Below are 27768 nucleotides of genomic sequence, written 5' to 3'. Positions count from 1 at the left end.
TGTCTAGCGGTAAGAAATATGTGATTCCCTAGCAAATCTGGGACTCTTCTCTTCCCAAGTGATGCTCTAACACAGATGGAAGTGTCAGTGAAGATCAATCATGATTTGGAGGAGTTTGAGACCAAAAGCAATGGAGGAGGGGGAGGAAGAAGAGGAGGAAGAACAGGAGGAGGGGGAGGAAGAGGAGGAGGAGGAGGAAGAGGAAGAGGAGGAGAAGAGGAGGAGGAGGAGGAAGAAGAGGAAGAGGAGGAGAAGAGGAGGAGGAGGAAGAGGAAGAGGAGAAGAGGAGGAAGAGGAGGAGGAGAAAGAGGAGAAGAGGAGGAGGAGAAGAGGAGGAAGAGAAGAGGAGGAGGAGGAAGAGGAAAAGGAGGAGAAGAGGAGGAAGAGAAGAGGAGGAAGAGGAAGAGGAGGAGGGAGAGGAAGAGGAGGAGGAGGAGGAAGAAGAAGAAGAAGAAGAAGAAGAAGAAGATGTAATAATATTGTTCCCTTGAAGCAAGAAAAAAAAAAAGTCAACCCCATGACAGTGACAAGATAAGAGGAGATAACATCTGATAAGAGCTGACTTTGATGAGCTTAAATGAGGGTGGAGCTGATAAGGAAAGATTAGATGACCATCGCCCTCCCTTTGTTTTTGCTGGTACACAAACATTTCTGTCTGTCTATTTGTCTGTCTGTCAAGCTCCCTGTCTATCCATCTAGCTCTCTGTCTCAGAGAGCCACAAGACTGTGTCATCACGTTACTCACATGTCTGGATTTCTTGGGTTATCCTAGGTAATTTACACTATGTATACTTGTATTTATGTGTACCTGTGAGACAGAGATAAACAGACAGATAGAAAGAGAGACAGATTGAAAGAGATAGAATGAGGGAGAAAGATAATTAGATAGAATGGAGGGGAAGCAGCATCTGACCCCATTGTTTTGACAGGCGGTAGAGGTAGTGAGTAATGAGACAATATGTCATTTTGACAGCTGCCGACTCCTGACTCAAAACAATTATAAGCCACACACTGGCACACAAGACAAGGAGGAGGAGGAGGAGAAGAAGAAGAAGAAGGAGGAGAAGAAGAAGGAGGAGAAGAAGAATGAGGAGAAGAAGGAGAGGAAGGAGGAGAAGAAGAAGGAGGAGAAGAATAATGAGAAGAAGGAGGAGAAGAATAATGAGAAGGAGGAGGAGAAGAAGAAGGAGAAGGAGGAGAAGAAGAATGAGGAGAAGGAGAGGAAGGAGGAGAAGAAGGAGGAGGAGAAGAAGGAGGAGAAGAAGAAGGAGGAGAAGAAGGAGGAGGAGGAGGAGAAGGAGGAGAAGAAGGAGGAGAAGAAGAAGAAGGAGAAGAAGGAGGAGAAGAAGAAGGAGGAGAAGAAGAATGAGGAGAAGAAGAAGGAGAGGAAGGAGGAGGAGAAGGAGGAGGAGGAGAAGAAGAAGGAGGAGAAGGAGGAGAAGAAGGAGGAGAAGGAGGAGGAGGAGAAGAAGGAGAAGAAGGAGAAGAAGGAGGAGAAAAAGAAGAAGGAGAAGGAGGAGGAGAAGAAGAAGGAGGAGAAGAAGAATGAGGAGAAGAAGAAGGAGGAGAAGAAGAATGAGGAGAAGGAGAGGAGGAAGGAGGAGAAGAAGAATGAGGAGAAGAAGGAGAGGAGGAAGGAGGAGAAGAAGGAGGAGGAGAAGGAGGAGAAGAAGGAGGGGAAGGAGGAGAAGAAGGAGGAGAAGAAGGAGGAATAGAAGGAGGAGGAGAAGAAGGAGGAGGAGGAGGAGGAGGAGAAGGAGGAGGAGGAGAAGGAGGAGGAGGAGGAGGAGGAGGAGAAGAAGAAGAAGAAGAAGAAATAATAATAATAATAATAATATGTTCCCTCGAAGCATGAAAAACAGTCTACCCCTGACAGTGACAAGATAAGGGGAGATAACATCTGATAAGAGCTGACGTTTGATGAGCGTAAATGAGGGTGGAGGGAGGGTGCAGCTGATAAGGAAAGATTAGATGACCATCGCCCTCCCTTTGTTTTTGCTGGTACACAAACATTTCTATCTGTCTATTTGTCTGTCTGTCAAGCTCCCTGTCTATCGGTCTAGCTCTCTGTCTCAGAAAGAGCCACAAGACTGTGTCATCAGGAAAGTAGGAAGGAAGGAATGATGACACACGATCATTTACCTAGGATAACTACATAACACAACTGCCTGCTAATACTTTGCAGAAAACTGCTCAGACGAGGTGTTTTGTCTTTGCACATAAAAAAAAAAGTCCAAAAAAATGCACACACACCCGTTTTATGTGTAAGGAGTGTAAAACACCATTGTGTATGAAAACATGTTTCAAAGAGTTACACAAGCTGCAGAACTTCTAGGAATACGTTCGGTGACTGTACATTGGTATATATATTATAGAATAATAGTAATAAACAATTTTTTATATTGTTTGTTTTTGTAAACAAGTTTTGTAAACAATATATTGATAATTATGTTTGTGTGCATATTGTGTTGTATACAACGAGTGTATACAGTGGACCCCCGGTTAACGATTTTAATCCGTGCAAGAGGGCTCATCGTTATGCGAAATAATCGTTATGCGAATTAATTTTCCCCATAAGAAATAATGGAAATAAAATTAATCCGTGCAAGACGCCCAAAAGTATGAAAAAAAATTTTTTTTACCACATGAAATGTTAATTTTAATACACACAAACTGAAAAAGGCATGCACAATTACATGACACTTACTTTTATTGAAGATCTGGTGATGATTGATGGGATGGGAGGAGGGGAGAGCATTATCTTCTTACTGTTTAGAAGGGGAATCCCCTTCCATTAGGACTTGAGGTAGCAAGTCCTTTTCTGGGGTTACTTCCCTTCTTCTTTTAATGCCACTAGGACCAGCTTCAGAGTCACTGGACCTCTGTCGCACAACAAATCTGTCCATAGAGCTCTGTACCTCCCGTTTCTTCAAGACTTTCCTAAAATGGGCCATAACATTGTCATTGAAATAGTCACCAGCACGGCTTGCAACAGCTGTGTCAGGGTGATTTTCATCTATAAAGGTTTGCAGTTCAAACCACTCTGCACACATTTCCTTAATCTTTGAAGTAGGCACAATGGATTCCACAACTGGCATAGGCTTCTCAGGGTTAGCCCCAAACCCTTCAAAATCTTTCTTAATTTCCATACTAATTCTCACCCTTTTTACCACAGGGTTGGCACTAGAAGCTTTCTTGGGGCCCATGGTCACTTATTTTCCAGAAACACCACCGAAAACACTGTAATAATACGAAATATTCCGAGTGTATGCTTGGATGTTACCGCGGAGGCTGGCTGGTAAACAATGGGACGGCCGGCACATGTGAGGGCACATTGGACGCGTCTCGGACGAAAATCGGTATGCGGGTTTTTAATCGGTATGCGGGGCAAAAATTTTGCGATAAAAGTAATCGTTATGCGGAAAAATCGCTATGCGATGCCATCGTTATGCGGGGGTCCACTGTATATGTACATTGCACCTTACTTTGGTCTCATAGGCCACATAAGTTATGTGAAAAAATAAAATAGTAAAAAAAACAAAAAACCTTCAAATACAAGTAAACTAAAGTTTACCGGGTGAGCGGCAGTCGCCGCTGTTGCCATACGTGGCTCATTTTCTGCAAATTTCACAGCTCTGTCTCGGTAAGTACTGATGGCAAAAATTTTTTTTGGACTAAAACACTCAGAAAAATAATCTTAACATTTTCATAAGAAAAAATAAGTTTTTTTTTTTTTTAATATTTTGCGACATAGAATGACAGTTTCAGAAAGGGGCCTGTGACAGTCAAAGGGTTAAGAGGAGTGATGTAATGTTTTCCCTCCACCTGGCTACCACACCTCCTTAGTATATAAACAAAATGTTTATATGTTATGTAACGTGTTTCTTATATAATTTTGAAGAAAATATAATAGATAGATTAATGAAAATGTCTATATTAACGTAAAATAAGACATTTAATGTGCCCAAGAGTGATTATTATTAGTATTACGTAATGTTTTCCCTCCACCTAGCAACCAAACCTCCATAGCATATAAACAGCATGTTTATATGCTATGAAATGTGTTTCTTATATAATTTTGAATAAAATATCATAAAGGGATTAATGAAAATGTTTATATTGACTTAAAATTAGACATTTAATGTGCCCAAGAGTGATTATTATTACATAATAGAGAGATGTGCTCATGGAGAATGTAAACAAACCGGGTGGGCTGCACCGTATTTGAAAGATCACTTGCCGTATAGAAAGTTTTCGTCATAATTTGAGATCGCCATATTAGAGGAACACTATAAGGCGAAACGCCAAAAAGTGGGGCCCTACTGTACTGTATTATTGTAATAATTGTACAAATAAAGTCAACCTATTCATGACTGCGTATTAGACCAGCTGGTTGGATGCATATTAGACAAATGTGCACTCTGGAATATCGGCAAAAATCAAACGTTTCTGCTACTTTGAGCTCAATTTCAAGGTGCTTTCAATCCTGAAACCAATCAAAATTATTGCTTTTATATCCTTTTACTCATGTACGAATTAATTGCTCTACCATATTGTATTATTTTTGACGACACTACTACTACTACTACTACTACTACTACTACTACTACTACTACTACTACTACTACTACTACTACTACTACCACTACCACTACCACTACCACTACCACTACTACTACTACTACTACTACTACTACTACTACTACTACTACTACCACTACTACCACTACTACCACTACCACCACCACCACCACCACCCACCACCACCACCACGGAACATCGATATGGTACCTCACTAATATTGCACCTCACTCTGAGCCTTTATATACCCTCTGTGTCCATGTATTGTTTGTAATGGCTTGATAAAGCTCCTGGAGAGCGAAACGTTGCCACAATAAAATGTCACATTAGTTGCACTTGTGTCCTTTTACTTTACATCTACAACTCTGTTAGAAAACCAGTACTTACCTATGTCCTTTCTAAATCTAAATTTATCCAACTTAAATCCATTATTCCTGGTTCTTACCTGGTTTGACACCCTCAGTACTTTATTAATATCTCCCTTGTTTATGCCTGTCATCCACTTATACACTTCAATGATATCTCCCCTCATTCTACGCCTCTCCAGAGAGTGGAGATTTAAGGCTTTGAGTCTATCTTCATACGGGAGGTTTCTTACACAGTAAATCATTTTAGTCATTCTTCTCTGTATGTTCTCTAATGAGTCTATATCCATCCTGTAGTAAGGGGACCAAAACTGAGCAGCATAATCTAAATGAGGCCTCACTAGTGATGTATAGAGCTGTAAAATAACATTTGGACTTCTGTTACTTATACTTCTTGAGATAAATCCAAGTAATCTGTTGGCCTTGTTGCACACACTAAGGCACTGCTGTCTTGGCTTTAGATTTCTGCTTACCATGACTCCCAAGCCTTTTTCACATTCTGTATGATCAAGCTCAACTTCACCTAGATTATAGCTTCTAGGTTTTTTTTTCATTACCAAGGGCAAGTACCTTACACTTATCCACATTGAACTTCATCTGCCATTTTTCAGACCAAGACATTAATTTGTCCAAATCGTCCTGGAGTTCATTGATATCCTCCTCAGAGTGAATTATACGGCCTATCTTTGTATCATCAGCAAATTTACTCATGTCACTCGTAATCCCTTCATCAAGGTCATTAATGTAAATTATGAACAAGAGAGGGCCTAAAACTGATCCTTGTGGAACGCCACTAGTGACTAATCCCCATTCAGATTTCACTCCATTAATGGTAACTCTCTGCTTTCTATTGGTAAGCCATGCCTCAATCCATGCTAGAACTTTACCTCCTATACCATGAGCTGCCACTTTTCTTAAGAGTCTCTTGTGAGGTACTCTATCGAAGGCTTTACTAAAATCCAAATAAACAATATCATATTCCTTATCACTGTCAACTGCCTCAAATGTTCTATTGAAGAACGTCAGTAAGTTTGTCAGGCAGGAACGACCTCTCGTGAATCCATGCTGAGATTCATTTATCAAGTTATGCTCTTCAAGGTGACTTCTGATAATGTCAGCTATAATTGATTCTAATAACTTGCCCACTATAGATGTCAGGCTTATTGGACTGTAATTTGAAGGAGTGGACTTATCCCCTGATTTGAATATAGGAACCACATTAGCCATCTTCTACAACTCTGGCACAACACCGGTAAGGATGGACGCATTGAATACACTCGTTAATGGCTGACTAAGCTCCATCTTGCATTCCTTAAGTACCCTGGAAAACAACTCATCGGGTCCCGGGGACTTATTTTGCTTCAGTTTGTCTATCTGTTTAATAACCATGTCCCTCGTGACAGTAATATTAGTTAACTTAAATTCATCAGGAACTAAATAATTGTTAATTACTAGAATCTCATTTACATCTTCCTGTGTAAAAACTGACAAAAAATAGTCATTAAATAAGGAACACATTTCCAGTTCATTATCCGTCAGCTGTCCATTCCCAGTTTTCAGAGGTCCTACTTTTTCCTTCACCTTCGTCCTATACACTTGAAAGAATCCCTTTGTATTAGTCTTTGATTCATTAACAACTCTAATTTCATAGTCACGTTTAGCCTTTCTAATCGCCTTTTTTACTTCTCTTTTAAGCTGAACATATTGGTCAGTAAGGTTAACCTCTCCTCTTCTGATGCGCCTATAAATTCCCCTTTTCTCCCCTAATAGATGCTTTAGCCTCCTGTTAACCCACTTGGGATCGTTATTATTAGACCTAATTTCTCTCTGGGGAATGTATATACTCTGGGCACTGTGTACATTATTAAGAAAACAATCATAAAAGCAGATCCCTTCATATTCATAAGTATGATTATCGTCAATAAAATCATTAGCTAGATAACCCCAATCAAGATTAGACAGGTGTTCCCTAAGTCCAGTATAATCGGCAGAACGAAAATCAGGGATTTTTACTGTATTATTATTCTTGCATTCCCAATTAATGCTAAAAGTGATGGATTTGTGATCACTTGTGCCAAGCTCTTCTGTGATCTCCAGATTATTCACGAGTGTTTCCTTATTTGACAAGACTAGGTCTAGCAAATTATTACCCCTTGTAGGCTCAGTTATGCTCTGTTTCAGAAAACAGTCCTGAACTGTTTCCATAAAGTCACTGGACTCTAGATTACCTGTCAAAGAATTCCAGTCAATTTGACTAAAGTTAAAGTCCCCTACTATGACTATGTTACTGTGTCCAGAAGCCCTAACAATTTCGTCCCAAAGAAGTCTCCCTCTATCGTGATCCAAGCCTGGAGGTCGGTATATTACACCTAGAGTTAGCTTTTCTTGACCCTCCACGAACTCTACCCAAACAGACTCTGTTACTGCTCCATCTATTTTTATACCTGTTTTTATGCAACAATTAATATTTTCTCGAACAAACAATGCAACTCCTCCCCCCTTCCCATTACATCTATCAACATTGAACAGTTTAAACCCCTGAATATTACACTCAGCAGTCATATCCCGACTCCTTAAATCATACCACGTTTCAGTTAAAGCAATGATATCAAAGTTCCCAGCACATGCTACCAAACGTAGTTCATTAATTTTATTTCTTGCACTTCGACTGTTAGCATAAAATACCATTATATGTTTTTTCTTCTGCACATTTTTCCTATTGATCTTTGTTTTTACACAATTTCTGAAATTATCATTACCCAGAGTTACTCCATGACAGTTACTATTAAGGTTCTTAATATCAGAGCATAAGTCAATATATCCATACTCATTATTTATCATTTCTAAACCCATACCTCTAACTAATCCTAATTTAAAGTTTTAACAACCCCCTCAACTGAGTTAGCAAGAAAACCCACACCTTCCCTGGATAAGTGAACTCCATCCCTGGCATACATGTCATTTCGGCCATAGAAGTTGTCCCAGTTGTCAATGAATGGTACTGCATTATCCTTACAGTGTTTATCCAGCTAACAATTAATACCAATTGCTCTGGACAACCATTCATTACCAACACCTGTTCTTGGCAAAATGCCACATATAACAGGGCGCCCCCCCCCCTTCTTCCTAATTATGTCTATAGCTGTCCTGAACTTTGTAACTAAATCCTCACTTCTACGCTTGCCTCTTGCCTACATCATTGCCTCCAGCACTGAGGCAAATAATAGGATTGATCCCATTACCGTTCATGATGTTGTCAAGCCGGCTAACAATGTCCTCCATCCCAGCCCCAGGAAAGCAAGCCCTCTGTCTCCTACTCCTGTCCTTCAAGCAGAATGCCCTATCCATGTATCTAACCTGGCTATCCCCAACAACAACAATAATATTCTTACCTTCCTTGTTGTCGTTCGTCGTGACGATCCCAGTAGTCGACTCACATTCGTCGGGTAGCACCGAGAATGCGTTGGAGGTTTCCACAGGAGTTTCCACAGCAGTCTCTTTCTTCTTCATCGTTTCTGGCTTTCCATTCGTTTTCTTGATCGTCAACTTCGTCGTCCCCTGCTGTCCAGCCACTGACCACGATCCCATCTTGACCTGAGGACTCGAAACAGGAGGACTACTACGAATCCTCTTGTTTTCCTCGGTCAATCGCCGTATCTCTATCTTCGCTACCCTCAATTCTTCCTTAAGTTGCTGGTGAAGTTGCTCGATGGAGGGCATCTTGGTTCAGTCCACAGGGAGCACACAAGACACTTCTTCACAGAGTTAAGTACAGGTCACCACTGTTAAGTACAGGTCATGTTGAATGTTCATTCTTTTGTGCATGTAAATCTATCTTTTAGGTAAAAAAAAAAATTGTTGTTGATACTTCTGGGTGTCTGGAACGAATTAATTGGATTTACATTATTTCTTATGGGGAAAATTGATTCAAAAATTGTCCATTTCGATAATAGTCCCACTTCCAGGAACGGATTATGGACGATTATTGAGGGACCACTGTACCGCACTTGAAAAGAAAGAAGTCCCGCTGGGCATTTTCATTGATTTACGTAAAGTTTTCAATACAGTTGACCATGAACTGCTGTACTTCAAATTAACGCTTTGACTGTCGAAAGGCCCAATCCTGAAGTGTCTCCTGGTGTCGCAAAATATTAACAAAAAAAAATAATTTTTTCGTATGAAAATGTTAAGATTATTTTTCTGATTGTTTTAGTCCAAAATAAAATTTTTCCTTTCAGTACTTACCGAGATATAGAGGCGTGAAGTTTGCAGAAAATGAACCGCGTATGGCAACAGCGGCGACTGCCGCTCACCCGGTAAACTTTGGTTTACTTGTATTTGAAGGTTTGTTGTTTTTTTCACTATTTTATTTTTTCACTTAACTTATGTGGCCTGTGAGACCAAAGTAAGGTGCAATGTACATATATACACTCGTTGTATACAACACAATAAGCACACAAACATAATTATCAATATATTGTTTAGAAAACTTTGTTTATAAAAACAAACAATGCAAAAAATTGTTTATTACTATTATTCTATAATATATATACCAATGTACAGTCACCGAACGTATTCCTAGAAGTTCTGCAGCTTGTGTAACTCTTTGAAACATGTTTTCATACACAATGGTGTTTTACACTCCTCACACATAAAACCAGTGTGTGTGCATTTTTGTGGACTTTTTTTTATGTGCAAAGACAAAACACCTCGTCTGAGCAGTTTTCTTCAAAGTATTAGCAGGCAGTGCCAAGCCTTTGGTAAAGAAGGTGAGAAATACGATTGTATTTAAGAAAAACATCATTGAACAGTATGATAGTGACGTACTTGTGGGCGAACTGGCCAGGATGTATAACAAATTCCATACAACCATATCTTCCATCATAGCCAAGAAAAAGAAATCAAGGATGCTGTTGTTGCAAAGGGGGTAAATATGCTGACAAAAATGAGATCACCAGTACTCGAAGATGTTGAGAAGTTATTGTTGGTGTGGATAAATGAGAAACAATTAGCAGGAGATAGTCTTATGACGTCGCTTATTTGTGAAAAGGCTAGGCAGTTGCATGACGATTTGGTAAAGAAATTGCCTGCAACTAGTGGTGATGTGAGTGAATTTAAGGCCAGCAAAGGCTGGTTTGAGAGATTTAAGAAGTGTACTGGCATACACAGTGTGGTAAGGCATGGTGAGGCTGCCAATTCGGACCACAAGGCGGCTGAAAAATATGTGCATGAATTCAAGGAATACATAAACAGTGAAGGAATGAAACCTGAACAAGTGTTCAATTGTGATGAAACAGGCCTCTTTTGGAAGAAAATGCCAAGGAGGACCTACATTACTCAGGAAGAAAAGGCGCTGCCAGGACACAAGCCTATGAAAGACAGGCTGACGCTAATGTTCTGTGCTAATGCTAGTGGGGATTTCAAAGTGAAGCCGTTACTAGTGTACCATTTTGAAAATCCCAGAGTGTTCAAGAAAAGCAATGTTATGAAGAGTAAATTGTGTGTGTTTTGGAGATCTAATAATAAGGCAAGGGTCACAAGGGACATTTTCGTCAAGTTGTTCAAGGAAGTGTTTGGCCCTAGTGTGAAGAATTACCTCCTGGAAAAGAAATTGGATCTCAAGTGCCTCCTAGTAATGGACAATGCACCTGCTCATCCTCCAAACTTGGATGACCTAATTCTGAAGGAGTTTTGGTTCATCACAGTAAAGTTCTTGCCCCCGAATACCACTCCTCTCCTCCTGCCCATGGACCAGCAGGTCATTGCAAGCTTTAAAAAACTCTACACCAAAGCAATGTTTGAAAGGTGCTTGAATGTGACCTCAGACACTCACTTGACCCTACGAGATTTTTGGAAAGAACACTTCAGCATTCTCCATTGCGTAAGCCTTATAGGTAAGGCTTGGGAGGAAGTGACTACCAGGACTTTGAACTCTGCTTGGAGAAAATTGTGGCCAGATTGTGTCCACAAGAGGGATTTTGAAGGGTTTGGGGCTGACCCTGATGAGCCTATGTCAGTTGTTAAATCCATTGTGGCACTGGGGAGTTCCATGGGGTTGGATGTGAGTTTGGAGGATGTGGAAGAGTGGGTGGAGGACCACAACGAAGAGCTAACCACTGAGGAGCTGCAAGAGCTTCAGCAGGAAGAGCAACAGATCGCAGCTCAGAATCTTGCTGCAGAGGAGAAGGAAGAGAGATGGAGGAAGGTGCCTTCTTCAGAAATTAAGGAGATTTTTGAAATGTGGGGTAGGATGGAAATTTTTATGGAGAAACATCACCCAGAGAAGGATGTTGCAAGCTATATTGGCAACTTGTACAGTGACAGAATCTTGGCCCATTTTAGGGAGACGCCAGAAACAGAGCTCTCTGGACAATTTTTTTTGCGAGGCAGGACTCCAGTGACTCTCAAGGTGGTCCTAGTGGCATTAAGAAACAGAGAAGAGAAGTAACCCCAGAAAAGCAATTGGTACCTGAGGTGTTGATGGAAGGGGATTCCCCTTCCAAACAGTAAATCATCCAATCTGTCTCCTCCAGTCTTCCATACACAAAGAAGAATTGCCAATAAAGGTAAGTGTTATTCTGTTAATGTTCAATTCATCATGTGCCACTGTATTGTTTATGTAATACATCTATATTTCATGTAAAAAATTTTTTTTGTTTTAATGCTTCTGGGTGTCAGGAACGGATTAATTGAATTTACATTTTTTCTTATGGGGAAAATTGATTTGTAAATCGTCCATTTCGATAATAGTCCCACTTCCAGGAACGGATTATGGACGATTATTGAGGGACCACTGTAGTTGGTTAGAGTAATAGATGGCAATATCACCCTAACTTGGTATGGTCTGCAGTTGTGGATTGCTGTGTATCCTGGTAATGGTTAGATATCTATTGCATCCTGCTTAACCTTTTGACTGTCACAAACCCCTTTCTGAAACTGTCATTCTATGTCTCAAAATTTTTGGAAAAAAAAACTATTTTTTCTTATGAAATGATAATCTTTTCCCGATGGTAATGACACCAAAAGTACAAAATTTGGTCGAGAACTCAAGGAATTATGATCCCGCGAAGTTAGCGGTCTCGGCAACATATACGCATCGTCGATTTCGCCGACTTTGAACCCTATTTTTGGTCAGTGTCATTGTTCCAGTTGACCAAACTCATAGCTATTTGTTTAGAACTCCATTTTTTCTATCAATTGAGTACAAGAAACTGCCCATTTACCGATTTCAACTACCCAATAAAGTGGTCAGAAATTGGTAATTTGTCCAATTTCAAAATAGGGTCCAGAATAAACAATGTGGACATTCTTGGCACTAAAATAACATATCCTCTGTTCATTAGTCACGTCTCTAGGCCCCTCTTATATTACTATTGCTTTCTATTTTGATTTTTTATTCATACAAAAAATAGAAGATTTACTGTTATGCAGTAAATCTGGTATAAATAACATCAGTGCACTAGTGAAAGAATATTCGACTCCCCAGTTGACGTGTATTGGATGTGTGGTGTGATTTGCTTACTCTTGAACATTGGTAAAAATCGAACATTTCTGCTACTTTGAACTCATTTTCAAAGTCGTTTTCATTGTGAAACTAATGAAAATCATCTATATTTCTGTAATATGTTTCCCATTTTATCACATGAGACCATGAAAAGGAGAATACAACGATGAATACTATACGAAAATACACGTCAAAGTCTGCATTTTGTTACAAAACAATGGTCGGAATTTTTTTTTTCTCATTATGCACTGTGTGCTGCAGGATCTTTTTTATATGGTGCACATTGACCACACAGACCCATTCTCTCACATGTTGGCCTACCAGCTTTCTCCTGCTTGATTTGAAGCCGCTAGAATTATTGAGTATACAGTGGTCCCTCGCTTTTCGTAGTTCTCAGCAATCGTAAATTTCGCCAATCATAGGGGTATTTTCGTATAAACATGGACTCGCTTTTCATAGGTTGACTCGCGAATAGTAGTTCGTCCGGGATGCGTACGCACGGTGTGAGCCAAGGCGGCCTTCCTACCCAGCCAGTCTGGCATTGTTTACCAGTGAGTGAAGGTCCCCTCCAGTGCTCCTACGAAATATTTCATAATATTCCACTCATTTTAGTGCTTGCAAGTACTAAATAAGCTACCATGGCTCCAAAGAAAGCTCCTAGTGCCAAGCCTGTGGTAAAGAAGGTGAGAAATATGTACAGTGACAAAGTCTTGGGCCATTTTAGGGAAGTGTTAAAGAGACGCCAGAAACAGAGCTCTTTCCACAGTTACTTTGCGAGACAGGACTAGAGTGACTCTCAAGGTGGTCCTAGTGGCATTAAGAAACGGAGAAGAGAAGCAACCCCAGAAAAGCAATTGGTACCTGAGGTGTTGCTGGAAGGGGATTCCCCTTCCAAACTGTAAACAATCCAATCTCTCTCCTCCTCCAGTCTCCCATACACTAAGAAGAATCTCCAATAAAGGTAAGTGTTATGCTGTTAATGTTTCATTCATCATTTCCCATTGTATTGTTTATGTACTACATGCATATTTCATGTAAAAAAATTTTTTGTTTTAATACTTCTGGGTGTCAGGAACGGATTAATTGTATTTACATTATTTCTTATGGGGAAAATTGATTCGCAAATCGTAAATTTCGTTTATAGTAGCTCCTCCATGAACGGATTAATTACGAAAAACGAGGGACCACTGTATATACGTCCGAAACACTGGCTCATAAGACGTATATATACGTCCAAAACAGTCAAAGGGTTAAGCCAGGTCTCAGTAAGAATAATGCAGGAGAAGGGTGTCTTTAGGGACTCAAGGAGTGCCAGGTCATCATAGTGTTTGCTTAAGGACCTGATGTTGTAGTTAAGAACTGATAGACTTTTATCACTGTTTAAGATAGTGCTGGCTTGTGATGCTGTGTAATTAAGGCAGTTACTTTCCAATAGGTTATGATTGGGTGTTAGATTATGGAGGTTTAGATCAGGGCCAACGTGATCATTCATCTTATAGGTTTAAATTTTGGTTATTTGTAGATGCCTCCATCTTGAAGTCTGATCGATGCCTACATCTTGTAATTTGATAGATGCCCCCATCTTGTAGTCTGATAGATGCCTGCATCTTGTAGTCTGATAGATGCTTCCATCATGTAGTCTGATAGATGCCTCTATCATGTAGTCTGATAGATGCCCCCATCTTGTAGCCTGATAGATGCTTCTATCTTGTAGTCTGATAGATGCCTCCATCTTGTAGTCTGATAGATGCCCCCATCTTGTAGTCTGATAGATGCTTCCTTTTTTTTTTTTTTTACACAGGGTTTGACAAGGTTAAGGATCCCTAGCTTTATTGACAAGCTATTTACAGGTTAAGGATTCCTAACTTTATTGGCAACAAAAGAGCTGTTGCCTACATCAGCTCATTTGAAAGCATTTTTATTGTTATGAGACATACAAGTTGAAGTTGGAGCCATCTGTTGGCCAGCATTTTCATTTGATCAACTGAATTTATCTCGTTGAGATCATAATGCTGTACGAATGTGTTCCATATTCGAGTCATCCTGGGTATATATGATCTCAGATGGAGTGATGTTCTGGAGAAGGGTACAGCCAGAGTGCAGTTGCTGCTCTCTGCCCGTCTTGTGGCATAGAAGCTTGTTTCACGCTGTCCTCGAAGTGGATCCAAGTGTGGTACTTTGACAATATTGGCCTTGTACATAACAGTAAGGCCACCCACATACCTCCTGTGTTGAAGGCTCTGCTGAAATGACAGATCTATCCAGGATAGGTCCAGGCGAGAGATGAGACGTCTTGCTCTGTTCTCTACTTTGTTAAGCAGTCGCAGATGAGAGGGGGGGCAGGCAAACCAAGAAAGTGGAGCATACTCAAGGTGTGAGCATACTTGTGCCTCGTACAGAATTCTGCAAGCCCTACTGTCAAGCAGATGCGAGATGCGGCGAAGTGCTGTAAGCTTCCTGGCCGCCTTGTTTGGAAGATTTACATGGTTCTTCATGGTCAGTTTGGAGTCAAATTTCACCGCAAGGATATCAACTTCCTCCCCAGGTGCCAACACCCTCCCATTCATCCTTACTATTGCACCGGCATTACCATCATGGTGCCTAGAGACCATCATCATTTGCGTTTTCTCAGGTACAAATGTTACTTGCCATCTATTTACCCAAGCTGATATAGCTCTAAGCTGGTGATTGCTGTAGCTGAGAGCAGCTGGCATTTCTTATCTTGGATAAGTGAATGTCAGTGTACAGTCGTCTGCATATGCATGGGATTCTGGGATGAGATGAAGGAGGTCATTGAAGTAGACATTCCAAAACAATGGTCCCAGCACGCTTCCTAGTGGAACACTTGCCCCAATAAGATGTCTTGCTGATTCCATTCCATTGAGAACTACCCTTAGAGATCTACCATGAAGGTAATCACTGAGGAGACATAGCATAGAGCCTGCAATTCCCAGTGCTTGAAATTTTGCTAAGAGGCCCTGGTGCCACACCCGGTTGAAAGCACCAGCAATGTCCAGTGCTACCACACAGCTGACTTTGGATTCATCCAGTGACTGGTGCCACTTAGTGGAGAGGTTTAACAACAGGTCAGCAGCAGAGTAACCTTTCCTGAAGCCATATTGATGGTCACAAAATAGTGAGTGGTAGTCAAAAAACTCTGTCATTTGTCTTGAGATTATTGTCTCAAGGATCTTACCAGTGATTGACAGGAGTGACACTGGTCTGTAGTTGCTGATTTCTGCTCTGCTCTTCTTTTTGTGAACAGGGACTACATTTGCCTCTTTCCACAGAGAAGGCCATTTACACTGTACTAGGCAGTGCTGAAAAGATGGGAGTTAGAGGTGCTGCTAGCTGGTCTGCACGTCTTCTCACTGATCTTTGGCTCAGCTTGTCTGGGCCCACAGCCTTTTCTTGGTCAATCAATTTAAGAAGGAAATGCACCTCCTCCTGTCTTATTGTCACCACTGACAGTTTTGACACAGTTCTTGCAGCTAGCCAAGGAGGGTCCCTTGCTGGATCAGGAACTTGCATTTTGGTAGCAAAGTATTCGGCAAAAAGGTCCGCCTTCTCTTGACTACTAGTAGAGATGGTCCCATCCTGTCGGTTTAGAGGTGGAATGAGTTCATCAGACAGACAACCTTGTCTGTCCTTGACCAGGGACCACCAGGTTTTGGAGCCTACCCTACCTGATGCTAGCTTTCTTTTTGTGTCCACCTCCCATTTAGCAATGGCCCACTTTTGAACGTCACCCATATGCCTACAGGCTTGCCTGTGCAAGTTCCTGTTATAGGTGGTAGGATGTCTCTTATACCTTCGCCATGCTTTGTACTTAGCAGTAGCAGCCTCTCTACAACAAAAGCCAAACCAAGGCTGATCTGTAGGCTTCGTCACATATTGCCTGTGAGGAATGTGTTCTTGTTGTAGATTAAGGATGTGTCCAGTGAAGGCTTTCACTTGGTTGTCAACATCCCCTTGGAGAAGAGCATTCCAATTGGTGGTGGCGAGCTCAGAGCAAAGGGCTGGCCAATTACCTCTTTCCCATAGCCAGATTGTGCATGTGGACTCCTCACCTCATTCTGTTGGGATCTTAAGTGTCGTAAAAACAACCTTGTGGTCAGATGATCCAAGTGACTATACCTTCTGCCAGATCACTCACTACTGGGTCAAGGGAGGAGCCAGAGATATGATTAAGGAAATCAACAAAGTTTCTCATGTCAAATACTGCAAGAAGGTCATCAAAGTCCCTCTGTATAAGGTGTTGGTTGAGGTCACCAACTATTATGATATGTTGACAGTTGTGTTGTAGCAGAAGGGAGTCCATATTTTCCATTAGGAAGTTGATGGGGTCTGCATGTTGCCACTGAGGTCTGTATATTACACATGCTAGTACAGAGGTACTAATGTTTATGCAGAGCTTGAAGAACACCATTTCAAGATGAGTAGGGGTGGCATCATCAATGTGCTGGGCATGTACACTTTTAGAGAAGCACACAGCAACACCTCCTCCTTGCCCTTGCCTGTCTCTTCTCATTCATGAGGTGTAGCCAGCAATTCTTGCAAAATTTTCTGGAGTCCTGTAGTCTGATAGATGCCTCCATCTTGTAGTCTGATAGATGCCCCCATCTTGTAGTCTGATAGATGCCCCCATCTTGTAGTTTAATAGATGCTTTCATCATGTAGTCTGATAGATGCCTACATCTTGTAGTCTGATAGATGCCCGCATCTTGTAGTCTGATGCCACCATCTTGTAGTCTGATAGATGCTACGATCTTGTAGTCTGATAAATGCCTTCATCTTGTAATCTGATAGATGCCTCCATTAACTTAATAATAATTTAAAAAATGTTTTTTATTAATCACATATTCTGAATATATTTCAGTATTGTCTTTACTGTCATTTTCATAATACATGTTTTTTTTTTTTTGTCTCCACAATATGTTTATTTTTATGCTGACACTGTGCTTTTGTTAATGTGCACTCTTATGTTGATGCTGTGCTTTTGTTAATGTATACACTTATGTTGAGTACCTGGAGTTTACCTGGAGAGGGTTTCGGGGGTCATCACCCCCACGGCCCAGTCTGAGACCAGGCCTCATGGTGGATCAGGGTCTGATCAACCAGGCTGTTACTGCTGGCCACATACAAGCTGACATACGAACCACAGCCTGGTTGGTCAGGTACTGACTTTAAGTGCCTGTTCAGTGCCTTTTTGAAGACAGCCAGGGGTCTATTGGTAATCCCCCTTATGTATGCTGGGAAGCAATTCAACAGTCTTGGGCCCCGGACACTTACTTTGTTGTCTCTCAGTGTACTCATGGCATCCCTGCTTTTTTCGTCGGGGGAATGTTGCATCTCCTGCTGAGTCTTTTGCTTTCATATAGAGTGATTTTCGTGAGCAGGTTTGGTACCAATCCCTCCAGGACCTTCCAAGTGTATATTATCATGTATCTCTCTCACCTGCATTCGAGGGAATACAGATGAAGGACCTTCAACAGTTCCCAGTAGTTTAGGTGCCTTATAGCACTAATTTGTGCCGTAAAAGTTCATTGTACACTCTCCAGGTCTGCAATTTCACCAGCCTTGAAGGGGGCTGTTAGTGTACAGCAGTATTTCAGCCTAGAGAGCACAAGTGATTTAAAGAAAATCATCATGGATTTGACATCCCTAGTTTTGCAAGTTCTCATTATCCATCCTATCATTTTTCTAGCGGATGAGGTAGATATATTGTTGCGGACTTTGAAGGAGAGATCCTCTGACATTATCACTCCCAGGTCCTTCACATTACTTTTCCACTCTATTGTATGGTTAGAATTTGTGGTATACCCTGACACATTTTTAATTTCTTCAAGTTTTCCATATCTGAGTAGTTGAATTTTCTCCTCGTTGAACTTCATATTGTTTTGAGTAGCCCTTTCAAAAATTTGGTTGATGTCTGCTTGGAGTCTCACAGTGTCTTCGATGGAGGTCACTGCCATGGTGATCCTGGTGTCATCCGCAAAGGAAGACACGGAGCTATGGCATACATCTCTGTCTATGTCAGAAATGAGGGTGAGGAATGGAATGGGAGCGAGTACTGTGCTTTGTGAAACAGAACTTTTTACCATGGCTGCCTGGGACTTTACTCTGTTTACTATTACTCTTCGTGTTCTATCTGTCAGGAAGTTGTAGATCCATCTACCAACTTTTCCTGTTATTCCTTTATCCCACATTTTGTGTGCTATTACACCATGGTCACACTTGTCGAAAGCTTTTGCAAAGTCTGTGTATACTACATCTGTATTTTGTTTATCCTCTACAGCATCCAGGACCCTGTCATAGTGGTCCACTAGCTGGGACAGGCAGGAGCGACCTGCTCTAAACCCATGTTGCCTTGGGTTTTGTAATTGATGGGTATCTAGGTGGTTGGCTATCTTGCTTCTTAGTACCCTCTCAAATATTTTTATGATATGAGATGTTAGTGCTATCGGTGTGTAGTTCTTTGCAATTGCTTTACTGCCACCTTTGTGGAGTGAGGCTATGTCAGTTGTTTTTAGTGTATGTGGGATGACCCCTGTGTCCATGCTCCCTCTCCATAAAATGCTGAAGGCACACGATAGGGACTCCTTGCAATTCTTTATTAACACGGAGTTCCACAAGTCTGGGTCTGGGGCAGAGTGCATGAGCATGTCATTAACCCCTTCAGGGTCCAAGGCCAAAATCTGAAGTGGTGCTCCAGTGTCCAAGAAATTTTGAAAAAAAAAAAAAAAAAAAAAAATTTCTTACAGAATTAAAGAGCATTTTTTTTGTGAAGGTAATAAGACAAAATAAAATTCTGATCACTACTTACTGAGATATAGTGCCGAGAAGTTTGTCCAAAATGAGCTGGTGGCGGCAACATCGACGATTTCCACATATGCGCATTACTTTATTTAGCAGTTTTTGTAGTTTTTTCTTTTCTTTTCCAATTTTTTCTTTTCCTACTAACATTTGGGGCCTGAGAGACCAATACTGTATATAATGTATATATATAAGTTCACAGTATTGAACACAATAACTCCACTGAAGTTATTATCATATTATTGTTTACCACTTCAATGATATCTCCCCTCGTTCTATGCCTCTCCAGAGAGTGGAGATTTAAGGCTTTAAATCTATCTTCATACGGGAGGTTCCTTACACAGTAAATCATTTTAGTCATTCTTCTCTGTATGTTCTCTAATGAGTCTATATCCATCCTGTAGTAAGGGGACCAAAACTGAGCAGCATAGTCTAAATGAGGTCTCACTAGTGATGTATAGAGCTGCAAAATAACTTTTGGACTTCTGTTATTTATACTTCTTGAGATAAATCCAAGTAATCTGTTGGCCTTGTTGCGCACACTAAGGCACTGCTGTCTTGGCTTTAGATTTCTGCTCACCATGACTCCCAAGTCTTTTTCACATTCTGTATGATCAAGCTCTACTTCACCTAGATTATAGCTTCGAGGGTTATTTTCATTACCAAGGGCAAGTACCTTACACTTATCCACATTGAACTTCATCTGCCATTTTTCAGACCAAGACATTAATTTGTCTAAATCGTCCTGGAGTTCATTGATATCCTCCTCAGAGTGAATTATACGGCCTATCTTTGTATCATCAGCAAACTTACTCATGTCACTCGTAATCCCTTCATCAAGGTCATTAATGTAAATTATGAACAAGAGAGGGCCTAAAACTGATCCTTGTGGGATGCCACTAGAGACTAATCCCCATTCAGATTTCACTCCATTAATGGTAGCTCTCTGCTTTCTATTGGTAAGCCATGCCTATCCATGCTAGAACTTTACCTCCTATACCATGAGCTGCCACTTTTCTTAAGAGTCTCTTGTGAGGTACTCTATCGAAGGCTTTACTAAAATCCAAATAAACAATATCATATTCCTTATCACTGTCAACTGCCTCAAATGTTCTATTGAAGAACGTCAGTAAGTTTGTCACAGGAACGACCTCTCGTGAATCCATGCTGAGATTCATTTATCAAGTTATGCTCTTCAAGGTGACTTCTAATAATGTCAGCTATAATTGATTCTAATAACTTACCCGCTATAGATGTCAGGCTTATTGGACGGTAATTTGAAGGAATGGACTTATCCCCTGATTTGAATATAGGAACCACATAAGCCATCTTCTACAACTCTGGCACAACACCGGTAAGGATGGACGTATTAAACACACTCGTTAATGGCTGACTAAGCTCCATCTTGCATTCTTTAAGTACCCTGGAAAACAACTCATCAGGTCCCGGGGACTTATTTTGCTTCAGTTTGTCTATCTGTTTAATAACCATGTCCCTCGTGACAGTAATATTAGTTAATTTAAATTCATCAGGAACTAAATAATTGTTAATTACTGGAATCTCATTTACATCTTCCTGTGTAAAAACTGACAAAAAATAGTCATTAAATAAGGAACACATTTCCAGTTCGTTATCCGTCAGCTGTCCATTCCCAATTTTCAGAGGTCCTACTTTTTCCTTCACCTTCATCCTATACACTTGAAAGAACCCCTTTGGATTAGTCTTTGATTCACTAGCAACTCTAATTTCATAGTCACATTTAGCCTTTCTAATCCCCTTTTTTGCTTCTCTGTTAAGCTGAACATATTGGTCAGTAAGGTTAACCTCTCCTCTTCTGATGCGCCTATAAATTCCCCTTTTCTCCCCTAATAGATGCTTTAACCTACTGTTAACCCATTTGGGATCATTATTATTAGACCTAATATCTCTATGGGGAATGTATATACTCTGGGCATGGTGTACATTATTAAGAAAAAAATCATAAACGCAGATCCCTTCATAATCATAAGTATGATCATCGTCAATAAAATCATTAGCTAGATAACCCCAATCAAGATTAGACAGATGTTCCCTAACTCCATTATAGTCGGCAGAACGGAAATCAGGGAATTTTACTGTATTATCATTATTCTTGCATTCCCAGTTAATGCTAAAAGTGATGGATTTGTGATCACTTGTGCCAAGCTCTTCAGTGATCTCAAGATTATTTATGAGTGTTTCTTTATTTGACAAGACTAGGTCTAGCAAATTATTACCCCTGGTAGGCTCTGTTACGCTCTGCTTCAGAAAACAGTCCTGAACTGTTTCCATAAAGTCACTGGACTCTACCTGTCAAAGAATTCCAGTCAATTTGACTAAAGTTAAAGTCCCCTACTATGACTATGTTATTGTGTCTAGAAGCCCTAACAATTTCGTCCCAAAGAAGTCTCCCTCTATTGTAATCCAAGCCTGGAGGTTGGTATATTACACCTAGAATTAGTTTTTCTTGACCCTCTACAAACTCTACCCAAACAGATTCTGTTACTGCTCCATCTATTTTTATACCTGTTTTTATGCAACAATTAATATTTTCTCGAACATATAATGCAACTCCTCCCCCCTTCCCATTACATCTATCCACATTGAACAAATTAAATCCCTGAATATTACACTCAGCAGTCATATCCCGACTCTTTAAATCATACCACGTTTCAGTTAATGCAATGATATCAAAGTTCCCAGCACATGCTACCAAACGTAGTTCATTAATTTTATTTCTTGCACTTCGACTGTTAGCATAAAATACCATCATATGTTTTTTCTTCTGCACATTTTTCCTATTGATCTTTGTTTTTACACAATTTCTGAAATTATCATTACCCAGAGTTACTCCATGACAGTTACTATTAAGATTCTTAATATCAGAGCATAAGTCAATATATCCATACTCATTATTCATCATATCTAAACCCATACCTCTAACTAATCCTAGTTTAAAGTCCTAACAACCTCCTCAACTGAGTTAGCAAGAAAACCCACACCTGCCCTGGATAAGTGAACCCCATCCCTGGCATACATGTCATTTCGGCCATAGAAGTTGTCCCAGTTGTCAATGAATGGCACTGCATTATCCTTACAGTGTTTATCCAGCTAACATTCCTTTCCTTTCCTTTCCTTCATTCCTTTCCTACCTCTCTTCCTACATTCCTTCATTTGTCCTTACTTTTTTCCTTCCTTTCATCTCATCCTTCCTTCATTCCTGCTTTCCCTTCTTGCTTCTGGTTTCTATAATATATATACACATATATAGTCACTAGATACTTTCATATAACTGCTATTATCTCCATTCAGCAAGCTTGTCTTGTGTGCAAGTATGTGGCTTATAATTCTTTTGAGTCAGGAGTCGGCAGCTGTCAAAATGACATATTGTCTCATTACTCACTCCCCCTACCGCCTGTCAAAACAATGGGGTTGGATGCTGCTTCCCCTGCATTCTAATTATCTTTCTCCCTCATTCTATCTCTTTCAGTCTGTCTGTCTGTCTCTCTCTCTCTCTCTCTCTCTGTCTATCTCTGTCTCACAGGGACACATAAATAAAAGTATACATAGTGTAAATTACCTAGGATAACCCAAAAAATCCAGACAAAGTGCTATACTCTGCTTGAAGATGTGAGTAAAAGTGATGACACAGTCTTGTGGCTCTCTCTGAGACAGAGAGCTGGACGGATAGACAGGGAGCTTGGCAGACAGACAAATAGACAGACAGAAATGTTAGTGTACCGGCAAAAACAAAGCAGGGGGATGGTCATCTAATCTTTTCTTATCAGCTGCACCCTCCCCCACCCTCGTTTATGCTCATCAAACGTCAGCTCTTATCAGATGTTATCTCCTCTTATCTTGTCACTGTCATGGTGTGAACTGTTTTTCATGCTTCAAGGCAACATATTATTACATATTATTATGTATTATTATTATTATCATTATTCCTCTTCTTCCTCCTCTTCCTCCTCTTCCTCCTCTTCCTCTTCTTCCTCTTCTTCCTCTTCTTCCTCTTCTTCCTCTTCTTCTTCCTCTTCTTCTTCCTCCTCCTCCTCCTCCTCCTCCTCCTCCTCCTCCTCCTCCTCCTCTGCTTTTGGTCTCAAACTCCTCGAAATCATGAAATTGATCTTCACTGACACGTCCATCTGTGTTAGAGCATCACTTCCGAAGAGAAGAGTCCCAGATTTGCTGGGGAGTCTCGTGTTTCTTACCGCTAGACATGCTGAAAAAGGACCACTGAAATGGCATTCCCACAATGCACCACTGGCTCCCCGATTTTTTTTTCATATGGTGCACACTGAGCAAGGAGACCCATTCTTTCACATGTGGGCCTACCAGCTTTCTCCTGCTCGATTTGAAGCTGCTAGAATTTATGCGTATAGATACGTCAAACACGGTATCTCCTATGATGTATATATACGACCGCGACAGTCAAGGGGTTAAGGAAGCTATTAGTATATAGTAAAGTAAATAAAATCAGATCATGAAATCCTGTGTAATCTGTAAACAAACAAATAGGCTACCCTGCATTGATTACATGCAATTTTTGTGGGAAATGGACCCTTGTGCCTTGTGCAGGTGTTCAGAAATCATCTACAAGAGGGATGTGTTTTTGGGTAACCCCAAAGGAGACTGAACTGCTGAAAAAAATCACATTGATGATAAAAGATGATAACATCAAAACATGACAGCATTCTGTAACAGTTGGGAAAACAAAAAAAAATCTGGGCCAGATGGCGCTATCACCCCTGGTACAAATACTGTCGTGGTAGATGAACACTGTAAGAATACAGAAATAAATGATGGTGGCCTGGAAGGGGACAGGAGCTCTAGTGGGGTAAATGGGTGTAGACAAGCACAAGGACATGCTAAAACCAAAGTTACAAACTAGTAATACCACGGGAGATAGTAAACAAGGGGATGTCCAGAGAAATAGTGAAGATAAATTACCAGAAATAGATGATGAAAGATCCATTGCTAGCACTAGTGCTGAAGATAGAAATGAAACAGGAAAACATGCACACCAGTAGATAATACAGTGGACCCTCGCCTAACGAACGTATCGCAAAACGTTAAATCCGCCTAGTGATACATTTTAATGCAAAAATTTTGCCTCGGCTGGCTCTAAAAAACTCGGCCATTGCGTCCACATGTGGCCGTGGGTCCACATGTCCCGTGGGTGCCAGTGTTTACAAGCCAGCCACCGCAGTCACTTCCAAACATACAATCTGAACATTTCATATTATCACAGTGTTTCTAGTGATTGCACCTGCAAAATAAGTCACCATGGGCCCCAAGAAAGCTTCTAGTGCCAAAAATAAATAAAAAGGCACAATACCGTGACTGGAACGATACACAAATAACCCGCACATAAAAGAGAGAAGCTTACGACGACGTTTCGTTCCAAGTCGGACCGAAACGTCGTCGTAAGCTTCTCTCTTTTATGTGCGGGTTATTTGTGTTTCTAGTGCCAACCCTGTGATAAAAAGGGTGAGAATTAGTATGGAAATTAACCCTTTGAGGGTCGACAGGCCCTCTCCGAAACTCGTTCTCAGGGTCGGCCAAATTTAAAAAAAAAAAAAAATTATTTTCTCTTATGAAAAGATAGAGAATCTTTTCCCGATCATAACGACACCAAAAGTTTGAAATTTGATAGAAAACTTACGGAATTATGCTCTCGCAAAGTTAGCGGTCTCGGCGATGTTTACGGATCGGCGATTTTGCCCACTTTGAGCCCCATTTTCGGCCAATTTCACTGTACTAGTCGACAAAAAACATGAATATTTCGCTAGAACTCCATTTGTTCTATCGAATGGGTGCAAGAAACCACCCATTTATAAATTCAACTATCCAGTACAGTGGTCAGAATTTAGCAATTTTGCCAATTTCACACAAATTTCAAAAGATGCCAATTTCGGAATAGGGTCCAGAATAAACAAGAAAGACATTCCTGGCACTAAAATGACATTTCCTCTAGTCATTAGTCACGTCTCAAGGCCCCTCTTATATTCTTTTGCTTTCCACTTTGAATTTTTATTCTCACAAAAAATATAAGATTTACTGTTATGCAGACTACTGCATTAGTGTAAAAAATGGTATAAATATTATTGGTGCACTTGTGAAAGAATATTAGACTCACCAGTTGACGTGTATTGCACGCTTGGCACGATTTGTTTACTTTTGAAGTTTGGTAAAAATCGAACATTTCTGCTACTTTGAGCTCAATTTCAAGGCACCTTTCATTGTAAAACCAGTCAAAATCATCTCAATTTCAGTAATATGTCTTCCATTCTATAAAATGAGACCAAGAAAACTAGAATACAACAATAAATACCATACGAAAATACACTGCAAAGTCGCTGATTTATTAAAAAAAAATGGAAAAAGTTTTTTTTTTCTCATTATGCACTGTGTGCTGCAGGATTTTTTTTAGACTGTGCACACTGACCACATAGACCCATTCTTTCATATGAAGGCCTACCAGCTTTCTCTCACTAGATTTGAGGTCGCTAGAATTTATGAGTACTAGTACGTCAAAAACCCCTACGAGTAAGACGTACTAGTACGACGAAAACCCTCAAAGGGTTAAGAAAGATTTTGAAGGGTTTGGGGCTAACCCTGAGATGCCTATGCCAGTTGTGGAATCCATTGTGCCTACTTCAAAGATTAAGGAAATGTGTGCAAAGTGGGTTGAACTGCAAACCTTTATGGATGAAAATCACCCTAACAGAGCTATTGCAAGCCGTGCTGGTGACTATTACAATGACAATGTTATGGCCGATTTTAGACAAATCTTAAAGGAACGGGAGGTACAAAGCTCTATGGACAGATATGCTGTGCGACAGTGGTCTAGTGACTCTCAAGCTGGTCCTAGTGGCATTAAAAGAAGAAGGGAAGTAACCCCGGAAAAGCACTTGACACCTCAAGTCCTAATGGAAGGGGATTCCCCTTCTAAACATTAACACCATCCACACTCTCCCCTCCTCCCATCCTATCAATCCTCACCAGATCTTCTATAAAGGTAAGTGTCATGTAATTGTACATGTCTTCTTCAGTTTGTGTGTATTAAAATTAATATTTCATGTGGTAAATTTTTTTTTTTTTCATACTTTTGGGTGTCTTGCACGGATTAATTTGATTTCCATGGGGAAAATTAATTTGGCTAACAATAATTTCACCTAACGTTGAGCTCTCAGGGACTGATTAATATCGTTAGGCGAGGGTCCACTGTACAGTGACAAAAGCCAATGCAAACAGGAACCAACTTTATGCAAATACTATGCACTTGGTATGTATCTGCAGGTATGAAATATGTGGAAAAACAGATGGGACGTGCAACTTTGACCGCCCCAGAAAATGCTGTGCCCATATAACAGCAGGAAAATACAACTTCCCTTCATGTAAGCTTTCCCACTCCTCAGTACAGGAAAGATAGTGCTATAACTTTTACTGCCAGGCACACCATCTAAAGGGTACAAGAAGTCACAGAACATCCACACCATGGGAAAGCCTGGGTAGCCACAGCCACTCAAGAGACAGGTTTTTTAGTGCCAGGAAGGGAAAAAAAAGCTGGCCAAAAATGACAGAAATAATACACCAACTCCAATTATTTCTGGAGCGGAATCACTGTCAATGGCCAACACTCCAAAATAACAAAAAAGAAAAGGAAAAAAAGACCCCCCCTCCATACCACCAATCTGATGACATTCATCTTTGCAAATATATAGGGTCTAAAGCCAGCAATAAATAACAAAATACCTTTCATCCGTGGACTGCTTATGGAGTCAAATGCAATGTACGCAGCTTTCACAGAGACCCACATAAAGGATCATTTGGACAGTGACATATGGATTCCAGGTTACAACCTATACAGATGTGACAGAGTTAGCATGGGGTGTTACCGAGCACCATGGCTTGTTGTAGTGTTTTAGAATCTCAGGTTAATGTATTGAAGAAGGAGGTTCTACTTTTTCAGGAGGAAAATAGGAGGCTGAAGCTTTGCCTAGATGTGTTTGGGAGTGAGAGTGAGATGGAGGAAGCTGGTACTGAGGAAATGGTCACCAGCAGTGAGAGTGGCAGCCACTTTAAGTGGCAGGTGGTTCACTGTTCAGGAATAAAGAAGCTAAGGAGGGTTAATAGAGAAGATATGAAAGGAAATCGATTCTCTGTTCTCCAGGATGAGTGTACTTCAGTGGTTAGTGAGGTTAAAGGTATCACTGACTCCCCTGCTAATCAAGGTAAGAATATTCTAATTGTAGTAGATTCTCAGGAAAGATATATGGATTGTGCTTTTTGTAACAGGGATAGAAGGGTCAGACAGAGGGTGTGCCTCCCTGGAGCTGATGTTGGTGACATAGTCAGCAGGTTGGATAATAATATGTCAGGTAATGGGAATAAGCCAGTTATCTGGCTTAGTGCTGAGGGTAATGACATTGGGAAGGGCAGCAAACAGGAGCTACTGGATAAGTACTGGTTAGCCATAGA

At 40.6% G+C, this 27768-nt stretch overlaps 1 protein-coding gene across 9 annotated transcripts in view; it reads left to right on the top strand.

Moving 5' to 3' along the window:
* The window catches only part of LOC138852355 (zinc finger protein 184-like), a 120920-nt gene that overhangs the window by 27482 nt on the left and 65670 nt on the right, over positions 1-27768 (top strand). The window contains exon 2 of one of the 9 annotated variants that reach the window (XM_070082403.1): positions 9185-9290. The exons of the other annotated variants lie outside the window; for them this stretch is intronic. The gene's annotated coding sequence lies outside the window, so the exon portion shown is untranslated. The remainder of the gene's footprint in view (positions 1-9184; positions 9291-27768) is intronic. 9 annotated transcript variants of the gene reach the window in all.

Source organism: Cherax quadricarinatus, chromosome 7 (genome assembly GCF_038502225.1).
Source record: "Cherax quadricarinatus isolate ZL_2023a chromosome 7, ASM3850222v1, whole genome shotgun sequence".
Classification (NCBI taxonomy): Eukaryota; Metazoa; Arthropoda; class Malacostraca; order Decapoda; family Parastacidae; genus Cherax; species Cherax quadricarinatus.
Note: the sequence above shows the minus strand (reverse complement) of the source record. Positions and strands in the feature narration are given on the sequence as shown.